Genomic DNA, 12,304 nt, shown 5'->3' on the forward strand with positions numbered 1-12,304 from the left:
CACAGAAGTATGGAAAGGTTTAAAAAATACATATTCACCAAGTCACAGAGGCTTTGGAATTTCTCTGCTTCCCCTTTCTTTAATGTTCGCCATGCACCAAACCCCAGGGAATGGAATAAAGCATTTGCCATGGGCAGACTTGCAGAAGTACCTGTGAAACATCTACCTCTGGTAATACCAGAGGCTGAGAAAAGAGAAAAGGTACTCAGCACACTAAACTGACACAGGTTTTAGTCTTATAAATATGTGTAGACACAATCAGGTTTATTAAATTTTGCCTTGGACAAGACTACGTAAAAGTTTAAAGGAAATGCTAGTCATTTTTGATATTTATGGCTTGGAGTTTTTAAATTAGACACAACGGGAACAGACTGTCCTGGTTCAGAGAGCTATGACTCCAATTGTAAGTGAACTTGTAAAATTTAGATGCATTCATATGTGTTCCCTTCCATTTTAAATGCATCATAACCTGGTCATCTTTACATTTATATTAAAGCTATAGTTTAATTTCACACTCCTGATAATAAGGGGAAGATAAGATGAAGTCTCTAAGAAATAAAATCCCCTGGTTCGGTGTCTGTAGTTGTTCAGCCCTCAGACCTTCAACTGACTTCACTGAGAGCTGCAAAAATGCTCCCAAGAAATGCTCCCTAACCAAGGCCATGAATCATTGGCATGATTTTCATGTTCTTACAAACCCTGCTGACAATGAAACAATACAGCTGCCAGAAGCTTAAGACTGTTTCTGGCTGTTAACAGCAACCAGTACATATCATAGAACGAATGTCCAACAGCCAGGGTGTTCTGTGTTCTCTCTTTTTGAGTATTATTTGATTAATTTTGGTACATTCAGCTTGCATGAAGAAAGAGGGACTCAAGGGAAAACAGATGACCGGCACAATGCTGCAACTTAATGTACCTTGTGAATAGCAATAAACCAGCAACTGGTCCTGCTAGTGCTGAAGTCCATGTGAGGAGCTCTGAGATTCATGGGATTTATAGTACAGTGAGACTAGATGTCAGATCACAGAAGTGTTGAGAAGATTAAAGGGCTAAAAAATACCTACAAAAGAAATCCATATAGTAGATTCAAAGGTTTTTAAACCCCTGAAAGACCTAGATGACCTAGTTTGACATGCTGCAAAATAAAAGCTTTACAACTGTATGCAAGTAAAACATTCTGTAGAATGTTATCCAATTTGGATTTAAAGCTTAGTACCAGTCTACTGTGTCTTAACATGGTTTTGTCATTAGACAGTGTCTCAGTCTAGTTTGAACTGGTCCTGTTTTTTGTATTTCTATTATAGGCTATGATCACGTCATTTGTTGATCTATTCCATGACAAATTAAATTGATTTAATTTCTTTGTTTCTGTATTGGTAAGGAGATTACTGGGCCCCAATTCTGGTTCTTTTTGTAAGCCTTTTAAATTTGGAAGTGATGGTTTTAACACATGGAGATCAAAACTAAGGATGGTATTTATGTCCCACTTGATATGCAAGGATGTTAATGTCTCTCTGCATGAATAATCAAAGTACAAAAATGAATTCCATCATCACATTTGGAGTGCACATACACATGCTGTATTGCATTTGGGGATGTTCTCATTCAATTTTCCATATTTTGAGATTTTTACAGAGTAGTTCATGTTTTTGGAAAATATTTTTAACAAAGTTAAAATGTCTTACTGAGAGTGTTTCAAAAAGGATGCTCCTTATTTGCCAAGGTTGAAAAGAAGAACCCTTGATTTCCCCATGTCTTTTAAAGAAGAAATCTCTTGTCCTGATTTTTAAAGACACGATAGAGGTTTTTGTTAATTTGTGATGGGGGACTGTGTACATGTTGTCATTCCTTGGTGATAAAGTGTCATTAAGTCTTGTGGAATATGGAGTCATGGAAAAGGAGAGCTATGATCAAAAATTACTGCATGCATTTCAAATTTCTTCCTCATTCCAAGAGCCAGAGAGTGTGAGGCAGCTGCCTAAATATAGGTTCATACTGTCACTGCCAAGTGCCCTAAAATTTTGAAGGTACACTGTTGTCAGCTGTGACATTGAACTTGCAGTTTCTGCCCTTCTGAAATAGCAACTAAAGGCAAGTAGGAACCCATTCAGAATGTAAAATAGCACTAAATAGCTTTAGTAAATAAAAAATAATTCTCCTCCTGGATACTTTTGGTGATGTAAAATAGGGTGTTGTGTTTCTAATCCAAGATCGGGCCTTGTGATCTGTATTCCAGGTGTTTATTGTTGTTATCCCGCAGTTCTGGCTGAATTTGAGCCTGGCACTGAAGGCAAACAGGATTAAGAACTGAAGCTTTCAATATCCAGATGATGTGATAGCTGTGCCAAGTGGATAGCTCCATCATTTCTCAAGAGGTTTTTACTCCTGGAGCACTTTTATGTACACTCTTGACTTGTTCTCTTTGGAAGCCTTTGCCTAAGGGTATCTGAACACTGACCAGTCACTTCTCCTAGGACAGAGAAGCAAATCAGTCTCTCTGCATGTATAAAGCCTTGCTGTCCTCTGCTGGTAACTAATACAAACCTTTAAGTTTTTGAAAAAACCTTTAGGCTTATCTGAGCCCACTTTTCTACAAACTACTGTTTGTTGTGTCCCTTTAAACCTTGGTAAATTTGGTGTTTGTTTTATTTTTGTGCTTGTGCTTGAGTGACTTAGGTCAATGAGGCCCCAGTGCGTCTCTGACTCCCCTGCTGCTATTGCCTTGCCAGAGGTCTGCAGGCAGCAGGGAGAGAAGGTGTGAAGGAGAAGGGTTGTGGGTGCAAGGAATGGAACCTTATGTAAGGGTGAGGTGGTGGGTGGAAGCAGGGTGAGACTTTGTCATGCTAAGAATAGAATGCGCCAGTTTCCACAGAGAAAAGAGGCTGCCCTGGCCTCTGGGTTCTCACATCAGCTTGTTAAAAAGGGTGTTGCAAGTGCTGTAGTTAGATATTTTCTCCTAGAGTGGGAAGGAGATGTCTTTGAGCAGCAAAGGGGATTGTGCCCCTTTGTGCCTGGGCCAGGATGGGCAGGTGAGGAGTGGTGAGGAGGAGATCACTCCAGGATGACTCAGGCCTGCAGAACAGCTGGGCACGTTGGCAGAAATTTTCCATGCAAGTCACCACCTTCTTTCTGTTTTTGTGAGATGGCCCTTAAACCCTACAGTTGTGGAAATATCACAAGTGTACATCTATATATAGATGGAGAGGCTCAAGTGTGGGCCAGAGTGCTATCTCCATCACCCTCCCCCAAGGCAGATAGACCAAAAAAAAGCACATGAGGCCACAAGTCCACCCCCAGGCTGAGTAACATTCACCCTCTGTGGGCAGAGCCAGGCGTGGGATTGCATCACCAGGGCCTCAAAAACCAAAGTGCTCCAAATCAAGGAAAAAAAGGCAAGAGGGGGCAATGGGAAGTTGGGGGACAAAGGGTTTGGTGTAAAAAAAAAAAACCCAGGCCAGAAATGAAAGTGTGTTCACAGAGGAACCCACACCTCTCAGACAGGTACCTGTTAGTCACAAGATAAGCAGTAGCTGGAGTGAGGGAGACTTGAGATAGCTGTCCTGGGCTCTGGGCTCCACACATCCTAGCTTAGTTTGTTATCTCTGGTTATTTCCAAAAGAGGGAGGAAATATTGCAGTCATGATGAAAATTATTTTTATTCTTGTTCTTTCCTCTCCAACCTTAACCTGAAAAAATCTCAGGACAGCCCTTTTGTAACATACATTTTTAATTTTTTTTAAGGAAGTCTGGGGGTTCACTCATCATTTTCCCATCAAAAAGCTTTTGTTGAAAAATCCTGGCCTTGACATTAAGGAACAGAAATTTTTTCAGACTGTTCATTCGTATTCCAGGATCTGAACTTATCAGGCTCTTGCTGACAAATGAGGTACAAATAAGTTGAGAGCCAAAAATATTCTCTCTATTACAGCAATATCTGATGAAATATCTCTGCGTCCCTGCCACCTTTCTATGCCCCACTTTGCAGACGGTTTGTGCAGAGTGTTTCACAGCTTCCTTATCCAATCTACTGAGACAGTATTGAGCCCAGTCTGTAGCATGGGAAAAAGCCCACCCAAAAATGGTGTTTTCTCAAAATGTTCTCTCTCTTCCTCAGGTTTTTTCAGTGAGGATTGACTTTCTGCTCAGCAGCTGGGAGGTGAGCACATGTTTAAACACTTTCTGAATTGGCCTTCTTTCCTGAGGAGAGGACATGTGATGTGGTCTGTTGCAAGAACAGAGTGATAAATGGGTGCTTAGTGTGTAGAGGTTAAAGAAACTGTTTAAGAAACCTTCCTTTAATTAGCTCGATATATCTTCCCTTTCTGCTGCCTCTCTTGCCATGAGTTACGAGTTATTTAATGTAGCATCAAGGCACAGGCTTATAGCTCCCATAAATTATGGATATTTTGGGAGATTATTTGACAGGTCACAATCAACATTGCCTTATAGAGTACGCAGGAGAGTTTGAAAACCACGAGTCCCAGGTACGTGAGTGCCTCCTTAGCGGAAAAATGTTCTACTGCTGTAACAGCCTGGGACACTGGGAACACGGCAGTGTGAGCCTTCAAAGGGCAGCTTCTAAAGTGAGAGAAATAGTCAAAAAGTACACATCTGATTATTCTGGCAGGAGCCAGTATCCACCTGGGTGCTTCAGGAGAAAGGAGGTTTACTCCCTTAATGGCCACCTTGGCACTCTTTTGTGATCTCTTTAAATCTGAGGCAGAGAGGGGACACAGGCACAGGGCTGGAGAGATTAGAAAATGTGACAGGAAGGTACCTACACAGAGAATATTCTTGAGAGGATGTAAGAGCTTTTGTTCACTTCTTCTCTTACTTTGTATTTTAGTCTCAGGCTGTACCAAACCCATAACCATTTGGTATTTTCATATTTCATCGCTAACCTTAATCAATAGCTGCAATGCACAATCCCAATGCTTCTCCCTTGGGACTTCAGCTGGGAATGGAAAAGCAGGATGCTGGAGAACCAGCTCTCACAGAGACAAAAACCTTTGCTTCAAATTTCATGGTCATTCATGCCTGATTTCTGTGCCAGTTTTAGGGGTTTTTTACACTAAATTTGTGCTTACTGGTTTGAATGAAACAGAAGCACACCTGAGTTTAAGCTGGGATGTGGCAAGCTGCTTCATATTTGAAGCATTAATTTGAAAAGACACAGAGCTTCCCTGTACACATAATAAATAACTTGTGAATTCCTGTTTTCAAACACAAGAAATTCTCCTTCCTGCTCTGTGTTTTCAAATCAGTCAAAGCTGTAAGAGATTAATTTGTCCATAAACTTCAATACCCTGAGACAGTCTTCAACCAAAGCACAAAGTGTAAACAGATGGTTCATCTTGTTTAAGGGAAGAAATCTCATTTCCTGCGGTGCTGTGTAAAAGAAGGCTAAAGATGGCTGTGGGAGGGGCAGTCCAAAAGGTCCTGGAAACAGTATTGTTTGTCACACTTTGGAGTCTCTAAAAGGATGCAAAAGCAGGAGAGTACAGGTGAGCTAATTAGCTGCTGGCTCAGCCAGGCCAGCTAAAATAAATGCTTTTTCAGTCTAGTGCCTCCAGTTAGCTTAGCAGTATCTGGATTTCTGTGTTTTGCTTTCCAAAAGATCATATTTACCATGGAAGCTCAGTTACACATCTGTTCACCTTCCAGAGCGTTCCATGCCATCCTCTAATTTTCATCATGAGACCAGAAGCTGCTGTCTTGTTTGTGTCCTCCCTCTGTACCTCATACTGGCTTCCTTCTCCTTGCAAATCTGTGAGACTGTAGGGGCAACGTGGGCTCCTCTGTTGGTTGCCTCTTGTGTTGCTGTTACCTGCAGTCTCTCAGCAGCTTCCTGAGCTGTCAGTCCTACCTGACAGACAAGCCTGGAGTCTTCTCCCACCGTGGTGCCTCAGAAAGAGGTTTCTATGTCTCTATAAATGTTTTTACATAGTGTTGCAACATTGATATCCAGTGTTCACTGGAATACATTTAAAATTTTCTTCAAATGTCAGGTGTTCTAATTAATAGAAGGATGCAGATGGTTCAGAACACAGCTCAAAACCCTAATGACACCAAATGCTAACTGTTCTAATTTAATTTTAAAAAGTCATTCAGTCTTAATGCCAACAAAGCTATCTGTAAAGCTGCCACAAGGTGGTACCACAGTATTTTATAAGATTTTGACATTTTTGTATTGAAACAACTATTTTCTTAGTGGAGGTGCAATGTAGAAGAGATGAGGATGCAAAAAGATGCCTTTTCTTTGAAGATAATATTCCTTTAGTGCTGCAGAGGGGCTCTCTGCAGAACTTGGCACTGCAGAGGCACCAGCAATTGGGTCTGTCTGACAGCACCAATTTAACTGGGCGGCAATGTTTGCAGTGTACTCTCCTGCCATAATTATGCAAGATGGATTGTTTAGGTGTTGAAATTTAAGCAGATTAATGTTTTCCTAACAATGATATCTGCCTAAATAAGTAAATTACAATGTCTGTCCTGATTTTTCCCTTTCCTTCTCCCACATGTTAGCCACTCTAAGGTTCTCTGGTTTTTCAGTTAAGGACAGCTGTGCCTGGATTGAGCAAAGACATTCCCCTGAAAATGCCAGGATGTTTAAGTGCCAAGAGAACAAGGAACCTGAATAATTATTCTGTCTGGGAACAAAACACCAGCTTGGTGTCCATGTCAGGTGGGGTCAGTGTCCACTGGAGTACAGGTAAAAGGGAATTCTTTTGTGGTGGAAGTCCAGCAGCTGTGCCAGTGAGGATTACTCCTCTGGTCCATATCTGAGTATCCAGTCTCATGGGAATTCTGTCCTTTCCCTTGGAACCAACACTGACAATCTTTACAAAGCTTCAGAATGTATTGTGTAGCTGTGAGCCCATTCCTCCAGTCCCTTGAATCACCTTCCATGTGACAAGACACATCCTGTAGTTTGGTTTTAAGCTACTTTAAAACCCATGCTTCACATCTCCTTGACTGAGACACCATATTTATGCTCTTCTCTTTAATGTTTCTTCATAAATCAAACCTCTGTAGCCGTAATTACCCAGTCACTGACTTCCTGCATCTCTCAGATAACTGAGGTGCCTCCGCTTTAAAAATGCCAATGGTATGGAAATTTTAGATAGCAACAGTTCTCTGTCTGTTGCATACTGATAGGATTTTGAAAAAGAAAAGAACCCTAAATAGTTCCAAACTGCAGCATTCTAGATGTGTATTGAATTCTGGGACTCTGTGTGGTTATGTACCTGCAGATCCATCTGAACTGCTTTCAATCCTTGAAGAGAAGCTCAGTAGGTTGTTCTTAATGCAAGGCCATGTCCCTCTAATTGGATTTCTGGAGTCTGTGCTCTCATTGAACCTAAAGGGGCATTGTATAAACGTTATCTATGGGCTCAGATTGATGGCTTTGGTAGGAGTTAATACAAATACCTGAATAAACAAGTTCCTACACCAAGGCACAAAATGTCTTTCAAGAACATTGCTTTGAGCTAACACCTGCCCAAGGGGCTGCATTCCAACTCTATGAGGTATCATTCTGCCCAAGGGGCTGCATTCCAAGCTCTTTCCTCAGTTATATTGGCTTAACATTTATAAAGCATTATAAAGCATTTCTATTTCTCTGTCATTATCCTGCTGCCACTGTGCAGCTTCTCTACAATTACATTGTACCCACCTCCCTTTTTAATGCCAGTGGATTCAATTTGCATATGAATTTCCCTCGCTTTTATATAATTGAAGAATTTAAGAGATCTCTAGTGAGCTGTAATTCCTTTTGTCATTTCTCTTTTGTTCATATGGTCTGCCAACAAAAGATTAATCCCTCAGTTAATTTTAAATACACAATTTTTTTAAAAAAATGAGTAGTAACACAAAATAATATTGAAATGCATTACAAAAATAAAACACGAGATACAATATTCTTGTACAATAAAACCAGACAATTTTGTAGCACAGACTGCAATGTTTTGTAACACTTTTTGAACACTTTTGCTCTGTAAACACTTTGGTTAGAAAGAGCCCTTTGGAAAGTAAAGTTCATCAGACAATTCCTATGCATAAAACCCTCCTTATATAGAGGATAGCAAAGTGAGAGTTAATTCATATTTCCACCCATTGTAAAAGGAAACAAACCACACTGCTCCCTTTAAGAAAGAAGCAAAAGGGTTTATTTTTGTAATTATTAAACCCATAGGTTCCGTTGCCCTGTAAAATACATTTTTAGGTTATAAAGTAATAATGGTGGTAGGCATGTGTTTTTATTAATTTGCTTCACAGAAACCTGGGGAGATTTTTATGAGCTTTTTTTAAGAACCAGAATCTTCCATTTGTGCCCTCCTTTACCATTCCTCTAATTCTAATTTCGGTCCAGTATACAGACCTATTACCTCACCATGCATGGCAAACAAAACCCAGTGTTAGTCCTAATAAAAATGGGAGAACAAGCTTGGAGGATTACCATTAACAGGCGATTGCAACCATCAAAGATATTTTAAAAACATCAAATTATTCTCTATTTAAAATCTATGCCAAAATGCAATATTCCTATGAAAACAAATGTCTTTGTGACAAAAAAAAAGCATTGTCACTGCAGAGGGATCCACATAAAGGGTGAGAAAAGTTGGAAAAAGGGATAAATATCAGGAAGTATAAAATAGGATCCAAGTACAGTTTGTTCTGGTAATTCCTGTCTTAGAAGATATAATTTCCAATACTGAGTCACTATCAACAGTGAAAAACATTTGGGGCTATAAAAGGTGTCAGCATTAATGAGTCTGTCTAGTTTGGAATATGTTGTACTTGCCATTAGACATGAAAAGATACCATGTCACAAAAAACCCCTTTTATGCCATTTATCAAGCTGCAATTTTCATTTTATTCCCCTAAAAATCTCAGCTCTGGCAAGAAATTCAATAAGTACAAGAGGTTTCTGCTAGGGCCATTTTATCCTATGACAACAGGCAAAATGACTGCACAGAGATCAAAATGTAGTCCGTTTGTTCTGGAAATTAACTTCTAATCAGTTTGAAGCTATTCCCATCATAGAGTTGCTGATGACACTTCAAGATGAAGTGGTAGCACTGTGCAAATTCAAAACGGGCTTGTAGTGAGATCAGTCCCTTCATGGTGAGGAGCCTGGGTAAGAGACCAGGAAACAAAGTGCAGAACTTAGGAAAATGCTGGTGTTATGAGCAGCAGTGTCCTACTACCAGGTAAAATGCCATGGGCTGACATCTCCTCATTCATGTGATGTCACTTTACAGTGTCAAGAGCATTTCTTAGGTTCTCTGTTGTCCGCCCATTCAGCCTGCATTTGCCTATGCATTTTTTCTCTTGAATATAATGTTTTACATAACAAACTAGTTCAGCCTTTCAAAGGAGCTTCCCCTGTTCTGTGACGTGAAGAATGAGCTTTCTTGAATTTGTGATATTTCCACTTCTTCGTGTTCTTTCTATTTTAGATAATCAATCTAGAAGTAATTGCCCCTGGAACCCTGGGTATTTCCCAAGGTTGATGGCAGAAATATCTATAAGCAGATGAGAATAACTATTAATAACACTGTTTATGAGTGGTGGGGGCTTAAAGACCAAGGCCTCTGTAGCCTGTAGTTAATGCAGGGCAGGTATTCTATATTTTGGCAGGATAAAACATAATGCATTTTAATAAAAGTCTTTTTGCTGCTGGAATTTGGTTAAGAATTGAAAGGTGAATCCACTGCAGCTCAGCCTTTGGGTGATTAACCAGTGTGGGAGACTGGGCTAGGAAATCTCCCAGTATCCTGTCTTGATGTATTCCCCATGCAGTTGGAGTCATGGAGGGGTTTCTTCAACATTTTTTTGTCCAAAATACCAAATCATTTAACTTCATTATTTCTTCTATTCTCTCCATGAAAACATGACATTCAGAAGCACAGCATATTTGAAATTATTCAAGAAATAATTTATTTATGGATTGCCCTCCTCCTTTTCTTCCCTGGTTTGTGAGCCTGTAAGTTGTAACCACTGTATTAGGAAAAAAATGTTTTCCCTACAGTTTTTACTGAGTACTTGCTTTTGTTTGTCTTTCCAGGACTGTTATGCATAGTAGGGAAACTATTCATAGAAGTAAAAATAACCTCCATGCAAACCTAAATGGAAACAGATATGGATTGAGAGACAAATCCAGCTCTACTCATTTTATATGCAAATAACCTAACCCATGCGATACAGGAAAAAAATTAAAAGGCAATGTCTCTTTTAGTACAGAGAAATTATGATATTGCAGCTAGAAACCATAGCAACAGTATAAAAAAAATAAAGTAGGGAAGCATTTGATCTAGTATTGACTCATTTTTCTTCCTAAAGATCAAAGCATCCAGGGCCTTCTTTGAAATATGCAATAATACATTGAGTCTACTTTCCAGGGCCTAATATTGTAGAAGTTGAAAAGCTGGAAAAAAAATGGGAAAGAAACTTTGCTGGGAGGTGTTTTTTTCTCAAAATGAACAGCTTAAGAATACTTAAAGTAGAGCTTTTAGTGATAATTTTAGTGCCACTTGTCAGTTTGCCAAAAACACTTTCTGTTACTAAGTAAGTATTTCAAATAAAATTCAAAATTACCATATCAAACAATTACCCTCTTCGGCAGCACTCTATTTACTGAATGAAGGTGAATATGCATGAGGATCTCTTTTTCATTACTCCATTTCATTTTTTCTTAACGAGCACAGGCTACTTCTTGAGTTACATGAGACCTTTAATTTGTGTGAACAACTGTGACAATGCCTCTCTTCATGGTTTTCTCCCTGCCTCGCTTTTCAGTAAACCAAAAGGCAGAAAACATGCTTCAATTTCAGATACATAATGTGCTTTAAAATTCCACCAGCACTGCAGAGTGTAATTATCCTCCAGAAATAAAGATACTAAAGTGATTTCATTAAGTTAATTCCCCTGTATTGCCTTTGCAGGAATCAAATTACAAATGGTAGGTTTCCCTTTCTATGACATAGCAGTAAAGTCTATATGTAGCACCTGCTCTACCCAAAATCCAGGGAGTTTTTTAATAAAAAATGGTTAATTTTGGCATGTAGTCTTCAGAATTCCTGGAACTTTTATATACCTAGTTCAGGTTGGATTTTCTTGTCTTGTGTCTGATCTAACCCCCACAGAGGTGAGCAGGGGCCCTTCCCCTGGCTCATGGGCATCATTCAGACAATTTCTCACAAGCTGGAGCATCTCTAAAGGTGTGTGGTGCAGAGAGAAGATAAAAAACAGGAAGTCACTTGCCAACTTTGACATGCACATGTAGGGAAGTTGTCAAATGGAACGTTTTGTAACTGCTGCTCACTGGAATGGTTTGGCCACACCGGTGTCATTCGTGTTTGGATAAATTGCAGACATTGCTGAAGCTGTTTCTGCCTCTTTCTGTGACTGAGGTTCATTTCAAAAGATGGATCCTTCAAAAGGGCTGGACCAGGTCAAGAATCAGCTGCAGACATATCACCAAGAGAGAGCTTTATATACAGAAAGTAAGGGCAAAATGAGAAGGGCAATGTTTTCCCGGTGGAAAGCTCCGGGAGGAAGAGGATGAGCAGGGTGTGGGTGAGCCATGGGGACAGGGCCCTGGGCTCTGACATGGATCCAAACACCTCAGGAGCAGAAGCCTACTAAAATGGCTCACTGAAAATCCTCCTCAAAGGTTAGGAGCTTAGGTTCCTAGAGTAATGGTTGTCTTGCTTAGCAGGAGACACTGCTCCAGGAATTCCACTTCCTGATCTTTTTTGTTTGGATCAAGATCCAAACAAAAGCCTAAGAGGTTCTTGTGCAAAGCCTGTAATTATGTGTGTCTGTTCAAGTACATTTTTGCATTACAGTGTTAGTAGAGAATTTTCTGGCAAAAGAGGAAATACTGAGTTTTCATCTCCAAAATTTACAGAAATGTGTTGAATTTAACAAACCTTTGACAAGACATATCAAAGAGTATCATATAATCCTGCCTGCAACTGAAAATATAACTGCCTGCCCTTCGTTTGTGGTCCTGAGCTTCAGAACAATCCTGATATCCATCCTCTGTTGAGGGCTAATTTGCATTTATTATCTTGATGTACATGTCTATTATTTTTCTATGCATATTTTATAAATATAAAATATATTAATAGAATGAAAACATAGACCATATGCCTTAAAAATTAAACCTGGAACAGTCCTGTCATGATGTAAGCATGATGAATATGGTGGGATCTCTGAGTCTAGATGCTGTTGGAGCTTTAGGATTGGCACTGTGTGAAAAAATTGGGATTTTTTTTTTAATGTGTGGTATTCA

This window comes from Molothrus ater, chromosome 9, assembly GCF_012460135.2.
Source record: "Molothrus ater isolate BHLD 08-10-18 breed brown headed cowbird chromosome 9, BPBGC_Mater_1.1, whole genome shotgun sequence".
NCBI lineage: Eukaryota > Metazoa > Chordata > Aves > Passeriformes > Icteridae > Molothrus > Molothrus ater.